General features: G+C 33.3%; 1 long non-coding RNA gene across 5 annotated transcripts in view; it reads right to left on the bottom strand.

Annotated features, from left to right (window-relative positions):
- Window positions 1-5166: 5166 nt before the first annotated feature.
- Window positions 5167-16029, bottom strand: part of LOC149799879 (uncharacterized) — a 32734-nt gene continuing 21871 nt past the window's right edge. For 3 of the 5 annotated variants that reach the window (XR_016421246.1, XR_016421248.1, XR_016421244.1), the window contains exons 6-7: window positions 15274-15711; window positions 10412-12053 (exon numbers count right to left, since the gene is read on the bottom strand). This is a non-coding gene — a long non-coding RNA (uncharacterized LOC149799879). Of the gene's footprint in view, window positions 6269-6824; window positions 7031-10411; window positions 12054-15273; window positions 15712-16029 lie in introns of those variants that run through there. The other 2 variants (XR_016421247.1, XR_016421245.1) reach the window with 2 other exon arrangements.

Below are 16029 nucleotides of genomic sequence, written 5' to 3' on the forward strand. Positions count from 1 at the left end.
GTACTGACTATCCAACAAAGAAATAATCTGGAACCTAAACCTAGTGCAGTGACTTCTGACTTTTACTTTGCTAATGTTTTTATTGGACAGTTTAAAGGATAAACAAATCAATGACAATTAGATATTATAGTAATATTGAATGCATGTGACCAAAGTCCAGTCGCTAAAAAGATGTGATAGTCACAGCCTTTGTTGTTTGCCAAATGCAATTATTTCAGGATCTCACAAACATACAAACAAACATACATACATACATACATACATACATACATACATACATACATACACACACACATGTGCATACATACATACATGTACATACATACATACATGTACATACATACATACATACATACATACATGTACATACATACATACACACATGTACATACATACATATACGATTCCCATGCTTTTCTAGATATTAATTTAACATGATAATCCATTTAAATCATTCCAGTCGTATGTAAATAATTCCAATTCTTTTATTTTCCTCTCTTAATCTATGTTGCACATATATTTCGTTTGCAATGAGTTCTCTCACTCATGAGTTTAGATATTGCCTTTTCTTTACGTTTCTTGACATCTATATATATATGTGTATATACATGTATATGTATACATGTATATATATATGTACATGTATGCATGTGTATGTGTCTATATATGCATGTGTGTATGTACATCTGTGTGTATGTATGTATATGTGTATGAACATATGTATGTGTGTATATATGTGTATGTGTATATATGTATATGTGTGAATATGTGTGCATGTATACATATGTATATACATGTATGTGCATATGTGTGCATGTATACACATGCATGTGTATGTATGTGTATATATATATGTATACACATGCATGTGTATGTATGTGTATATATATATGTATATGTATACATATGTATATGTATAGCGTACTGTAAGTCCATTAATGTCAAGCTATGTTCCTATCTTTTTTGTATTAACGAAAAATTAACTGAATGAAATCTCTTCTGCAGAGGAAATACAGAAAATCAGTCAGTCAGTCAGTCATACATACATACATACATGCATACATACATACATACATACATACATACATACATACATACATACATACATATATACATACATACATGATTCCCACGCTTTTCTAAATATTAATTTCCGGGTCTCTTCCAGGATGAAATTAATTTTTTCAAGGTTAACCTATGACCATCTCAGAATGGGATTAAAGAATATTTTGGATTATAAAACATGCATTTTGCAAATTCTGAAGATGTTTCTCTTTCATGACTCTACAAAACATTTATGTCAGAAAAGAACTGATCATATACAAAACCACAAAATGAGTCACACAGAACAAATCTGATTATATTCCTACAAATTGGCATTTAAAGCCATTTAGATGCAGAGAATACAAATTCTAACTTTACTTTGCTGACCTGCATTATCTTGATATGTAGAAACAACATAATAAACATAAATTGTTTTGTTTCCTTTCAAACCTTCAAATCTAAAGAATTCTAGAACAATATATGTGCATGTTATACAAAGTAAACATTTCCTATCACGATATAAAAAATCCAATAAATGCAAAGTATTAGACTCTTATCTTGTAACGAAAAACGTTTAACCCTGAATTTGTGTGAGCCAATAAAATCTTAAACAATATTTTTCAACCAACCTAAACTTTTTAAGACGATCTGGTTAAACATTCCATTATTTAAAGACATTTACAAGAGGGTTGGTTTAAATTTTGACAAAACACCTTCAAAATTATACATTGTTGCATAAAACATGGGCTGCATTTTCTGTAAAGTCAACTTGTTTTCTTGTAGTTCAATAAACCAGTCCCCAAACCTGTTCAGATACTTCAAGCTACAAGTCATTGTGTAATAATTTCGCACCAAAGATCATCCCAGAGATTCAACATTTTTCTAATCCGGTTTTCCTCCCAATATTCCAACCCCATTTTTCACATATGGACATTTAGGATGGAGTATGGGTTTAGAGCAATTACATATAAAAAATTGGAATCTGCCACCACCTTAAGATAGCTTACCAGCGGGCCTAGCAAATTTAATCTATGTTATATTGACTTATACCTGAATGAAATCGATAGGAAAATTATGTATTTTCTCAAAAATTGCAAGTATTATAATCGTTATGTATTTAATCCGCTGAGAGACTAGAAGAAACTCAGCATAGATGAAACCTGACCAGGTACTAGCCATTTGCGTTAATAGTCACATGACCACAAATCTTCAACAACGACATTGGAAGTCCAATAGTCAATTGATATCAACAACAAACTCCATTTTAATGTTGTTGTACAAAATTTCAATTATATCAAATGAAAGTCTGATGCCTATTGTAAAAACAGAAGGAACATATAATTCTCAACATTTTTATTTCGAGAACAACTACAAGGAACTTGGCCAGTCTGATTCATCAAGCAGAGTAGTCTGGTTCCCTGCATCGCATGATCCCTGCGTGAGAGAGCACATGTCAACGTAAAAGTTAAGTGATACAAAAAAAAATAAAATACGGAAGTTGGTCTTGGAATAAACATAGAGAATTTTGCGCCCTTTCGTTTATTTTTATTTCAATGACTTTCATTTTAAAAAAATTCTACAATATCTAAAGACGACGGCTGTGAGATTGTGTGTTCTCGTGTGACTTGCAATCGAAATCGCTAATGCCAGCTCAAATTTCATCAACGCACTAGTTTTATTGTCGTTCAGCAGATTAAAGACAACGATTTTAAATTTTCATATCGATTTCATGCAACGTTTAAGTTTGCTAACCATCTACTTAGCGGCTATGCTTTAACGCCATCATGTTTGCCTCTAGTGATGCTAGACAGGTTTTCATACCTTCCATAAAAATAAAAATAAAAATATGGATATCGACCTGTGAAACAAAAAGTCTACTAGATGAATCTAATCCACTGAGTGTTTGGATTGTCTCAACAAATATATTTATTGGAAGCAACCAAATGATCCATACTGCAACCTTCTAATATTCTGGTTAGAACTCGATACATTTACCTTAGGATCAGTTCAGTTACGATTTAATTATGTAATTGTTTCGGGTGTATAGTTGTGGAGAGAAATTCCCTGGTTTTTCCCGACTTTCGTCAATATTTGCAAAATTAAAAGACTTTTCACGGTCGGGAAAAAAGTATCATTTCTCCCGACTTCCCGGTAGCGTGGGAACCCTGATACATACATATATACATTCATACATACATGGACATCTATAAAGTTCTTTGGATTTGTTTGAAGCAGTAGATCTCAATATACAATTCACAATACAAAAAAGTGTATAGCCTATTCCAGGGCTTGCATGACAATTCTCCAGGATTTGTTTTTACATTTATTATATTGTCCCATCCCTACTTGTCTCCCAATTCCACCCTGTAACACCAGATCAGTTACATAGATCGTGTGTCCAAGTGTTATTACTGCATACTGATGTTTGATTTTAAAACAAAATACAGTTTAATTTCATATTTTAATATGCTGGAACTTTCACCTCTTCCAGGGGCAAAAGGATTAGGTGCCAATACAATACTCCTTTCACATACATCTATTACACGAGCAACAAATGCACCGTGTTTGATAAATTTCCGCCCCATTGTTTAGGAGACAAATATAAGGTAAATTAGCTGGACAGGTATCACAATATCCCTCACTAATACTTACTAGGTATAACAAGTGCATTAAATTTGTTTGTCATGCCACAAAAGTTGTGCTAAATTACCATTATCTAATGCATACAACTAGCAATATAATACATATTATTATATGCTCATTTTTTTCTCCGTTAACAGAATCATTCAGTACTTTACGATATTGCACACCTTCTTATTGCACTCACCTACAAGACACTAGTGCCCAATAATTTATTAGGAACTACTTTGTAAACAAATCATGTACACTCATGTAGCAGACATTTTATGTTCAGGTTGATGAAATTTGTTTCTGAATGAACTAAAGCAGATGTTTCGTGGACTGCCACATACCAGCTGCTTTGCTACGTTATACTTTTTTGATACAATGTTTCGGATTTTGGCGATAGATGCTAGATTTCATAAAATTGGTGGGTACCTACAAATAACATGCAAATTACAAGGCATAAACTGTCTCCTTTAGCTGGTAATAAGAATGGCAAAAAATATACTTAGTTTTACATCCTGAATTTCCTCAAAATGTGCCTTTCTTTGTTCTGCAAATCCGAATTACATGAGCCATGTCATGGGTTCTCAAGCTTGATTACGCATTTAGACATTGTACTGTAATTTCGACTATTCCAAATGCAATTACTGCACTCAAAATGAAAAAAACATTATATTCCATAGTGTCATTTTGATAATTGAAATTGAATGACTTCATATTTTTCCCACATTATGATTTCAAACATTCAATAGCAGAACAGAACTACACTTGCAGATGTCAACATGCTGCTCCATTGCGGATGAAATCCAATGTACTTCATGTAGAATTGGCATATAAATCCAGTCCATAATCACGAAATTTCATAGAAACGACAAAAATACCAAACTATTCATTCCAGATCAAATGGAAAAGTTGTTGCAATGAACATTCATTCACAATATGACTCCAAATTCCAGTTTTAAGTATACCAAAACGCCATTTTCTTTCAAAAGTTATGTCTAGCGCACGACTGTTCAAATTTATCTGGGTGGAGTTAAGTGCGCATTAATAATGTTTGTAATGATGAAGCTGTGCTTGTGTATTTAGTTTGGAATATGGCATACATTGTTACTTTGTTTCTTGTTGTGTATTTTTGTTCACGTAATTAAGCCTTATGTAGAATAAGAAAATGAGCATATAATAAAAAGATTACTGCCTCTAAATGGGAAAATATGAACTTGTTTCACAAGGTCATGCAGTATTTCCATCCGAAAAACTCATTCATATTTTCCCATACAAATGCAGTAACCTATAAATACAGCCAAATCCAGAGAACATGAAAGTCGGAGGCCACGCAAATCATTTTATATTATCTAGGTTACATTAATAAATAGGTGTTGTTATCTTCATAAAACAGCAGCTAGGAAACAATAAAACTGAGCACCATCTCATACTAAAGTTAAAAAGAAAACGAGTTTTGTTCAGTATATGTGAATTTATTTCTCATCAGATCGCAAATATTAAAATACTGATGAAAAGGTTTAATTGGATTAAATCCTACAGAAGGAACACTTTAAACTTTCCTTTTCCTTTTGTTAACTGGTGTCCCCATAATGTGTATCATATTTTGTCCTATTTGCTGACATAGAGAATAAAACAAAAGGATATTTGTTCTTTTGTCCTTCCTTTGTTAATATACCAGTCGAATTGGAATATACGATAAGATTCCAACCCAACAATAAGAAGATCTGCCTACTTCCACCAATTCCACCATGTCATATATTGATTAAATTTTGTATGGTGTACTGGATTTGATGATTTTTAAAAAAGATTTTTAAAAATCTAATGAGTCATATACAATTATATTCATTTAGTCTAAAATGTTGAGATTTTTCCAAAGTTTGATTTTGAATGTGAAATTACCAAAATAACATTTTTCAGCAGATTTTAGGAGTTGTCTCCCGTATAAACATTTCAAATGGCTTGCTCAAGGCAGTGACAACTCAGAAACAAAGATCCTGCAAAAAGTTTAGAAAACCATTATAGACCTTTTCTAGGTTAAAAATAAAAATGTATATACCTAACATCACAAGTTTATTTACCTAATGAGGCTACACTACTTTAAAAACTGCAAATAAAATGTAAAGAGATGGAAAAGTATAATCTAAGTTTAAAGATTTTATCTGCATAGAAAAACTTCTCCCAACCCAATCATCTTTCAATTTTTTCCAGACATTGTCAATACCTGGAAAAGCAATTTTCAAATTTTAGATCTTTTCCAGATTTCAAGACCTGCATGGGAATTCTGGAATTATAACATCCTAGCACTTTATGTCTAATCTATTGTGATGCAATACGAACCATTAGCTTGAATTACTAATACATTCTTTGTCTTTTATGTTCTTTACTAATTTGTTTTAACAAATTTTGTTTCACCTGACTGAAGTATGTGCTGAAAAAATGTAAGGATGTCAGACAGTTGCATGGACAGTCTTTAGTTTCTACCAGTGTCCGAAAAATTCTCTTTATATAAGTGGGTTGTGTTTTCTGTGAAAGCTACAAGTGACATCATTTATTCTTCTCCAGGAAAACAATTATGAGCCAAAAACACAACGTTGAGCTGCAAAATAACAAAGAAAATCATGTTGTTAAAACTGATTAATTCGTTTAATAATGCTACCAAGAGAGAAAGAGTTTCTTTAACCTAATACAAGAAACCCCCCATCACACACTTCATTATAACACAAATGTCGATATAGCAAAGTCGTTGCATGACACCATAAATCGTTACAGTAATTTCAGCAATTGATTGATGTACTACATGGCTTTAGTACCAAAATAAACAGAGTTGCATTTACTAATGTGGCAGGAATTTTTGTAATCTTGAAGAAGACAAAATAACACTGCTCCTTGACTTTGTTTTGAAAGACAAAATTCCTTATGAAGCTATTAAGTGTAAACCTAATTATTATTGAACTTTTAGCAATAAAACCATAAAGCTTTTTCTTGTTTGTGCTTGTCTTCAATATATCCAGTGCACAACCATCACTAACTCTAAGGTCATCAATAGCCAACAGATATTTGTTCAGTGATCTGGCATACATCCAAACACTATACATTATACAGTGGTCAATAAACATTTCACATCTGAATTATAAATCAATTAACTTACCTACCTATTTAGGGCTTAACAGCACACCACAAATGCCTGCTCAGTCAAACATCATATACATACACTGAAACACGTTTATTGCCGCATACCTAACCTGTTCATCTTAATCCTTTGTATTTTCTAGTCAGAAATGTGGACGGCAGATCCTGATCACTCCCAAGCACATGCCCTTTGGTGTTTTTCGCTCAGTCTCTCATTTGTATCCTTCATCTGCCAAAAGACAGCTGATTTTCATCAATGACTGAGAAGCATCAACGGACCACCTTTGATCCCTTTATTATTAACAAGACCTTAAACAATTTCAACACTAGGCCTTAAACTCTCCAAATAAGAACAATAAGGTAATCAATTAGCAGCTTTCTGTGCACATAAGTTAGTTGCTGTTTAACAATTAAAACCCAATTACCCAGTCATGCTTCATTGTACCAGTCACTTCACAGGTGAAACAGTTCCAGTCCCCAATAGACTTGTTCTAACTGGTTTCTCTAATTTGGTGATTGAAAACGTAAAAGAAATGTTTTAATTTTTAAAACTTTACTCTAATTTTAAATAGTTTCATTTTAAAACTTAACTAATTTTAATTACAAAGCAGAATGAGGTATAAATGGCCTTTAACAAAGTATATTGGGTCTACCATCAGTAGACTCATATATATGCAGTTCAACACACCTGTTAAAATTTTCATCTCAAATCCATTACAAGGTCAAAACCCTTGACCTCCTAGATACATTTCTGATTAGGTAATTTACAAGAATTAATATAAATTCTTTTTTAGAAACTTCTAATGATTGGTTGATAAACTTTATGTCAGTCAAAAATCCGACCCTCTGGGAATGTCTAATAAATATGAATATTTGGAAAATACAGTGTTTCTCGCGTAAGTGTCAGTGTATTATCAAGAAATTAAGTATTTGGATAAAAATGGAATCCAGCAGAACAAATCTATAAAGTATTCTCCTTTGTTTTTATGTTGGAATTACCATTATGAATATAGTGTGATCAACTATTTACATTTCAGTTAACAAATGTATGGTGTACCTCTATGTACTAACCAATTAATGGAACTCTAACTCAAGAAATGAATATTAAATATGTAATAACTTTTGCATTTCTTGTTTAAAATGCAAAAAATTGTAACTGTATCATTGAAGAATGTAGTTTTGTACCTTCTTCTTGTATAACTAAGATGATATGCATACAATATTTTCTTCACTCACTGACTTGGTTGGGTACTGCACAATATAGCACATGACGTGACACTTTGTGGACCCAACCATCAAGTTATAGCAAAGTTTCATTTTGGAAGAAACTTTAAACTTTGGGAGAACACAGAAGCAGACAACATTTATGAAGGAGCTGCTCAGAAAACAATCAGCAATATAGAACCACAAGGATACAGTCTTCATGTCGATCAATCAGAAGCACAATTGCAATTTACCAAATTTACTCATGGATCGAAAAGTGCATTGATGTGTCTCGAGGCAAGTATGGAACAAATTTGCAGAAAGTACATTTGATGTTAAAATGGTTGATTTCTTCATTTTAGAATGTACGATTTGTTTCTTCCATCAAATCAGTTGTATTATCCTGTCATATCTATCGATTTAAGTTGCTGGTCATTTTTTAAAAAAGATATTTCCCTCAACATGACATGACCTTTTATGTGTTAATGCGCCATTCAGCTCCAAGACAGACAAATAAACCATGTCTGAGAACTTTTCGATCCATGAGTAAATTTGGTAAATAACGAGCAGTCCACACCAGGAGCCAAACACTTGATGATGCTATTGATTTTGATGTTCAAAAGTGTCACAGTTAAATACTGCCCTGGGGCACAACTATCTCTTGCTCATGGAGATCTGAGAGAGTAGAGCCCACTCGTACCTTGAATTCTCTGTCTCAGAGAAAGTTTGATATGAAAGAAGGCAGATGGCCTTTTAGACCCAGATCATGCAGGTCGTTTAGTATCCCATACTTCCATGTCGTGTCATAGGCCTTTTGTAAATCAAAGAAAATCGCTACTAAATGTTGCTTCTTGATAAATGCATCGCAAATAAATGTTTCCAGTCTAATCAGATGATCATTGGTGCTCCGGCCTTATCGAACGCCACTTTGGAAAGGAGATATTAAATTGTTAGTTTGCAGGTACTATACAAGCCGTGAATTGATCATTCGTTCCATCGTTTTGCACACACAACTTGTGAGTGCAATAGGTCGGTAGTTGGCAGGATCTGCACTATCTTTACCTGGTTTGGGAACTGGTATTACTGTTGATTCTTTCCAAATATTAGGTACATTACCAGTAATCCATAAATCATTGAAGATTTGCAAAAGAGATGTTTATGAAGATTCTGTAAGGTGTTTCAAAAACTGGTAATGTATTTCGTCATGCCCAGTGTATGTATCATGGGCCTTGTCGAAAGCCTCCATAAGTTCCAATAGTGAGAACAGTTGCCATGGTTACAAGTTTCCAAGATGTTGGATTTGTGAATTTTAAACATGACTTTTCTTTTTTAGTTTTTAAGTTTTTGAAGGCTTTTGAATAAAAAGATGATGAGGAATATTTAGAGAAACTGTCAGCAAGAATATTTGCTATGTCTTGCTTCGAACTAAAATTGTTAAAGTTCAGTTTCATATGTCGGAGAGAATTGTGTTTTCTCTTTCTGTTTATTTTGTGGATCGTGTCCCAAACTTTCTTAATAGAAGAACAAGAGTTTAAAGAAGAAATATATTTCTTCCATAATGCTCGTTTACTTTCTTTGATTGTGCACCCAGCTTTGGCTCGGAGAATATATGTACTTAAGTTTTCGGGCACTGGACGATTGTTAAATTTTTTCAAAGCTTTTTGGCTTTGTCTAATGGCTTCCCTATATACCTTGGTAACCCAAGGATTTAGGGTTCTATTACAGGTCAGTGAGGACATGGGAATGGATTCCTCTCTGCAACCTCAGTTAAAATATAAGTAAAATGCTGAATAGGGTCATTAGCATTGAAAACTGTATCCTCATTCAGCCAAGTTTTACAGAGTGTTTCAAACTTAGCCCATTCGGCCTTCTTTAAATTCCATTATTGAATTGCATCATCAATTATAGAGTTAATATTTACAAGGGAGACTGGAAAGTGATCACTGCTGTGAAGGTCATCAGCGACCTTCCATTCATAGTCAAAAGCAACGATGGGGAGCAAATTGTCAAATCGATACAAGTGTATGTACCCAATCCTGGGTGTAAGTATGTCAGTGACTTGGTGTTATATATATTGTCTAGAAATTAAGTCTTCTATTTTGTGGCCTCGATCACTTATGTGGTACTTTTGTGACGTTCCCTGTAAACATGCTGATTAATGTAGATAAAGGAATCAAATGAATCAATTGCAATTTCTTGAGTTCAATGAGGAAATTTTGAAGACAATTTAAAAGTATATAAGTGCAAAGAACTATCAAAGTCAGTAACTAATTGATGAAGTTGTAAATATTTGAAAATTGTTGTTTTTACAATTTTTGTATATTTTCAGATATTGCTTCTGTTTTAAAACATATTTTCACATTAATGTTGACACTCTTTGTATGTTGCACGAATTCTTCATATAATACCTGCATTCTGGTACAAGAATTATTAAAATTTGTTAATAAAAATGAAGTGACCTTTTGAAAATTGTCGTTTTTGAATTTTTTCGGAAATTCACGTTTTTTTTTTCCCCAATTTCTATGATCTGGTATAGCAACAGCTTCATACCCACTGGCCCAGAAAAAATTGGGCTTTCTTTTCAGAAGGTTTTCTCACAGGAACATACTTTAATTTACATTTGAATGTCATAGTCTTATTATAGCATGGTTGCAAAGTCATGGAAAAGCGGAACTTATGGCTTTTCCAGTAAGGCCGCCCTCTGTAGTTTTACTGTTTTAGTGTGAACCTAAAAAAAATGATTTTTTTGTGTATGATTGTAGTGCTTGCATTTCTTGAATAATAAGGAACTTGTCTAGCTTTGCAGTAAATGCCACTGTTGTATAGCTTCAAATTATTTTTTTTTAATCATCTGAAGTTTATGGAAATTGCATTGTCAGTGGAGATTGCAAATTTCCTAAGTCCCTCAAAATCTTTGAAAAGTTATATCTTGAAAAGTATTTGACTGATTTACATGATATTTTCAACATTTTATTTTCATATCAAGGTCGTAAGGACGATAACAACAGCTTAATGCTTTTAACTATATTTGATGATATCCTAAAAGTGCATGGAATACATATTGTTATGAAAAAAGATCTCAAAAAAGCTTATGATCATTGCTGAGTCTTCCCAAATTCTTGTCCAGTTTTATGTAATTTAGCACCCAAACACTGTTTAAATCATACGAATCAAATGCATATAGGTTAGTTACTAGCATGGAGTCAATAATGTATATATTTCATTGTGCAGCTGAAAAACACAGTTTGTTATTTCTATTTTATGCTAGGCAATGAATTACTGAATGTTCTAATACAATTGTCATATTTTTTCACTGATGGAACTACTTGTTTGGTCAAAAATACTTACCTCCACTTTCATTTTTTTACTACCTTTGCCTAATCTACAAGTCCCTCTCCTGTCTGTGGCATCTGCAACCAAAATAAAAGTGGAATAACTGAGTACTGCTGAAATTGCTGTAGCGCAATTACTGTCAGACAAGTGACAATGAAAATCTGCAAGAACTTGATTTTTAAATTATCCAGTCCAATCATTTCTTTTAATGCGACAGATTTAAGAAAGTAATGTCTGCTGATGTTGATGCTTTCATGGAAGAATAGGTAAATATCAAAACTAAGAAAACAAATATTGATGAATTGAACGTTTTCATAGTTTTCCTTTCGAGTGAAGTTGACAATGATTCCATCAATTTCTTCCTCCAAGATAGCCATACCAACACATTGCCTATATGGAGCTGATGAATATGAACCACCATCACTAAGAGGTATCATTTCATTAATTGATAACTATCTATGCACAAAGTCATATGGTGTTTCAATAATAAATGACATTCAATTTGACAAGTGTACCTCTGTTCTAAACATGAATCTGAAGGATCTGAAAAATTTGGGAAAAGGCAAAAATGTAAGGGCATCCAACTCCACTACTGTGAGGACCCACAGAATATATATATGTATGTAGCTGATCTTTTACATTAAATGTGGCTCCGCTGTACAATGCATTTTAGAATGCAGACAGGAAACACAAATCTGCTGTGAGGTGACATCTCCCTGCAAGTAGACATAAAGCAACTGGGAGAATCTTGTTTATAATATTGAATGACAAACACAAACAAGAAGCAGGGTTAGTGAAAGAAATATAAGGTAATGAATGTGCTGGATCATTGCAAATACTTTGAATAATGTTGAAATATTTAAAACAAAGAATCAATGTAAATAAGAGTGTGATGTAAAGCATACATTTTATGGACTTTTGCTAAGTATGGAAAGTGAGTATTTTAAAAAAAAACGTTTTACCTGCTTGAAAAAGATAACCTTAAATTTTCTCCTATTACTCTTGCATAACAAGAATTGTTAAACCTCAACAACAGTACTGCACAATAAACACCATGATGGTTATTGAGTTCCAGGTATACTTCAAATCAAATAGCAAAGTACCCCAATAAACTCAAGTTAGCAAGCATAGGTTTCAGTTTCGTATCTTTGTAAAAGATGAACCGGTTTAAGAACAGATCTTAAAATAAATTTATGCACTTTTATTATAACTAACAATGCCTAAAATGGGTGAAGATTTATGTCAACAATTCAAATATGGTCTCAAGCTACCATACATGTGATAACTATTTCCCACATTTTATATCCCACCTTATTTCTTATTGTTATCTCATACATGCAAATAAAACTCTTTACTAAATAACATATTTATTCCGAATTAGTTTTTTGGAGGCATATATGCTCTGTGATATGTTTCTTCATTCCTACTTTTAATTTAATGACGGAAATCAATGCTTATATATACAGTACAGTAATGCCAGGTCAAGTTGACTCGTGTAAGTTTCATTGGTGGGAATGGAGATCATAATTTGCTTGTCGAGAAAAAATCTACAGCATTCAGTAATAATTCTTGGGATTTATGAAGCAACTTCACTAACAAGTGAAGCGCGGCAAAAATAAATTTCTGAACTCCTAGTTGACGGAGATGTACTTTGTGAAGCTAGCCATACAAAAGGGGGGGGGGGCATTTAATTCCTGAATGCGTGAAATCGACAGTTGCATTATGCATCACTTATCTTACATTGCAAAGTACGATCATAGGGTTTTAGCATTAAAATGTCATTATCTAAATAAACTTTCTTGCAAAACTATTTTTTGGAAAATAATATACATAATACAGATTTGCTTAATACATGATGTTTCTGTTTTAAAAAAGAGACTGTAGGAAAGTAGATATTTTACATTTGATAATGCATTTATTTCAGGTGACAACAGTTAGACATATGCACTAACGGTGATGCGCAATGCAAAGACCATGTAAGTAGTGCAAAACAGTCATGTAATGATTTATTTTGTAACATTATGGCTGTATTGCTTGTTGTCAATAAAGTAATAATTATCCTATCTTTTTCAATTTTCATTTCCTATTACATTAATAGTCTTGGAAAAATATTCACTACTTATTCTGGCAACATTTTTCTGAAAATTGGCAAAAAATATCAAGGTTGGTGAATTATTTTTGACAACATTTTAAAGCCAGGACCATCCCTGTAATGTGTATTATGGAAGTTCAAAGTCTACATGAGGTCTCATTTGGCTGGTTGGCTGCTGTGATTGGGAGGAGTGCATGCATGGTAATGATAATTTGTTGTTTGCAGACAATCAGCGGTAGTTTATAGCAAGCGTGTTAAAAAGTATTTACTTTTAAGGATATACTGTCTTTCACTTAACCCACAAATCAAATGTTTATTCTTTAATTTCCACTATTTAATTCTGATTTAAAATTTAAGCCATGTCAAGATGAATGTTATGATTAAATTTATATTTTGGTAATTTGTTTACATCGGCACCAATTATTTCTGCCGATACCGATTGTTCCAATAATCAGCCCGATTATGAGTATGGCCAATTAATCAGTACAGCTTTACGGTCCTCCAGCCAGCTACAAGTGAAACAACACCGACTTAGACCTTCTACTAGACAATGGCAATCAATTTCTGACTGGTTTTTCACAATGCAATGATTCTTGGCGATGTCCATACATGTCTTCAACAAAGAGGTGAAATTTCAAAGACTTCCCGATAAATCAGTAGTATACATGCAATTGGCACTTGGAGTGTGTCTTCACTGAAGAGAAATGGAGATGTACTATTTCAAGCGACACCGACAGTGACTAAAATACGCTCAAAATACCCTAGATATTAAAGTTTCTTCCATGTTCATATATTCTTGTAAATTTAGCCAAATTAGCTTCATTCACTGCACTTTCTAACCACTATGAATGTTCAAAACTGGCATCTTGACTATATGACTCTGGTTTAACTTTTTTAAATGTTTCATATGTACTAATAAGAAAACAATTACACATCACTTTGTTTTTTTTATATTTATAAACCCCGTTATCCTGAAACTTGTAGTTTGTTATTATGCTAATTATCAGTTAATTTTTTTATTAGCCTGATGTGGAAATAATTTTGTGTACTGGTACACATAACACAACAGAACCTGTACGGTCAAAATATGACACTGACCATAAGAAATCTGCTACACTACCATGTTACAAATCAATGTCATGTTTGAGTCTACAATACATTTAAATAATCTACATAAATTGATGCTATTTATTCAAATGTTATCCCATCTCAGGATATTTTAATCAGGATAACGTCTTTCTGAGGGTTTTCTCTCAAGCCCCAAGTCTTTATGGATACTGATATATGATTTGTGGTCCACCAGTATCAACACATATTGGTGGGGGTGGGGGCTAATTTATTGGGCAACCTTTCTACCCGAGAGATTGTTTTTATGCAATCCACTGGTGCAGTGAAACTAACAGTTTTGCTGCAAGTTATAAACAAGGCAAATGCTGCAGGGCAGGATGCCACCTAGGTAGGACAGGGTGCTAAGAAAGAAAGATGGATGGATGAATGGGAGAATCATAGAGACAAACACACAAGTCATAAAAGTAATACATTACAGACTGTGAAGGACTTTTTCCATGCACTAAGCTAGGATCACCCACTTTCTTACATTTAGCTACTATCCCATCCGAACTATCAATTCTAGCAGCTTTAGCACTCCTCTGAATCTCATTACAATCGTCCTAAGTTTGCCGTTCAACCCCTAAAATACTTATCCAAATTTACAAATGGCATTTTGTCTAAGTCTCAACATGTCTTGATTATGAGGTCACGTGCATTGCTTATTCCGCTACATTCAGAAATGAATGCGATAACGAAAACTAAAGTTGTTTATTTGATGTAATTTTATAAATTACCACATGTACATCTCTGGGTCTTTCTGCCTCTGAGTTCAATCACTGTAAATATCAGTATATTTTCCCACCTGGCCGCCAGTCAAAGCCTTTGAACTTGCCGCACAGCTATTGTATCATGTTCTTTTGATGTACTCTTATAATGGCAACATGTACATTAAAGGGTCTTTCAGTCAATGAATTGTAAATATCAGCACTGCTAACTGATCACATTTTCCCACAAAGCAGGTGGCTGAAGCAGGACTAGCAAGTCTTTTAATTTTGTCGCACACCTATTATATGCATACAGAGGACTCTAGCCTCAGTGATTTTCTGTGTCCCAGATCAAAAATTGGCATCCAAATACGCGTAATTAAGCGTTTCCGAGACCTGCGTTTAAAAAAAAAAGGTCTCTATCTTGAAGTTCTACTTGAGCCCCTGGCCATCTTAATCAACCAAGACCTGAAACAAAAGAAAATATAAGTTTATACATCTAACATCAAAGGGTCCATGGTGGAGGATGATTCAGGCACATTGACTCTATTAGTATTTGGGCAGCTCAGTGTTGACTCATATGGGCTAACTCCGTGCTCTTTGACTTGTTGACCCCAACCACCATGCTTTTAGTGATGTGAATGAACTTCATTTTTAGCCATTAATTTGACAAGTTGTAAAAACCAAAATGAAAGACTGAAAATGTATGTATTCAAGTCTTGCTCATGTGAACAAAAGGAATATTAGAATGTTTAAGCCAAAACAGTTACTAAACATATTGTGGAA

Source organism: Sinohyriopsis cumingii, chromosome 5 (assembly GCF_028554795.1).
Source record: "Sinohyriopsis cumingii isolate HCF-2022 chromosome 5, ASM2855479v2, whole genome shotgun sequence".
Lineage (NCBI taxonomy): Eukaryota > Metazoa > Mollusca > Bivalvia > Unionida > Unionidae > Sinohyriopsis > Sinohyriopsis cumingii.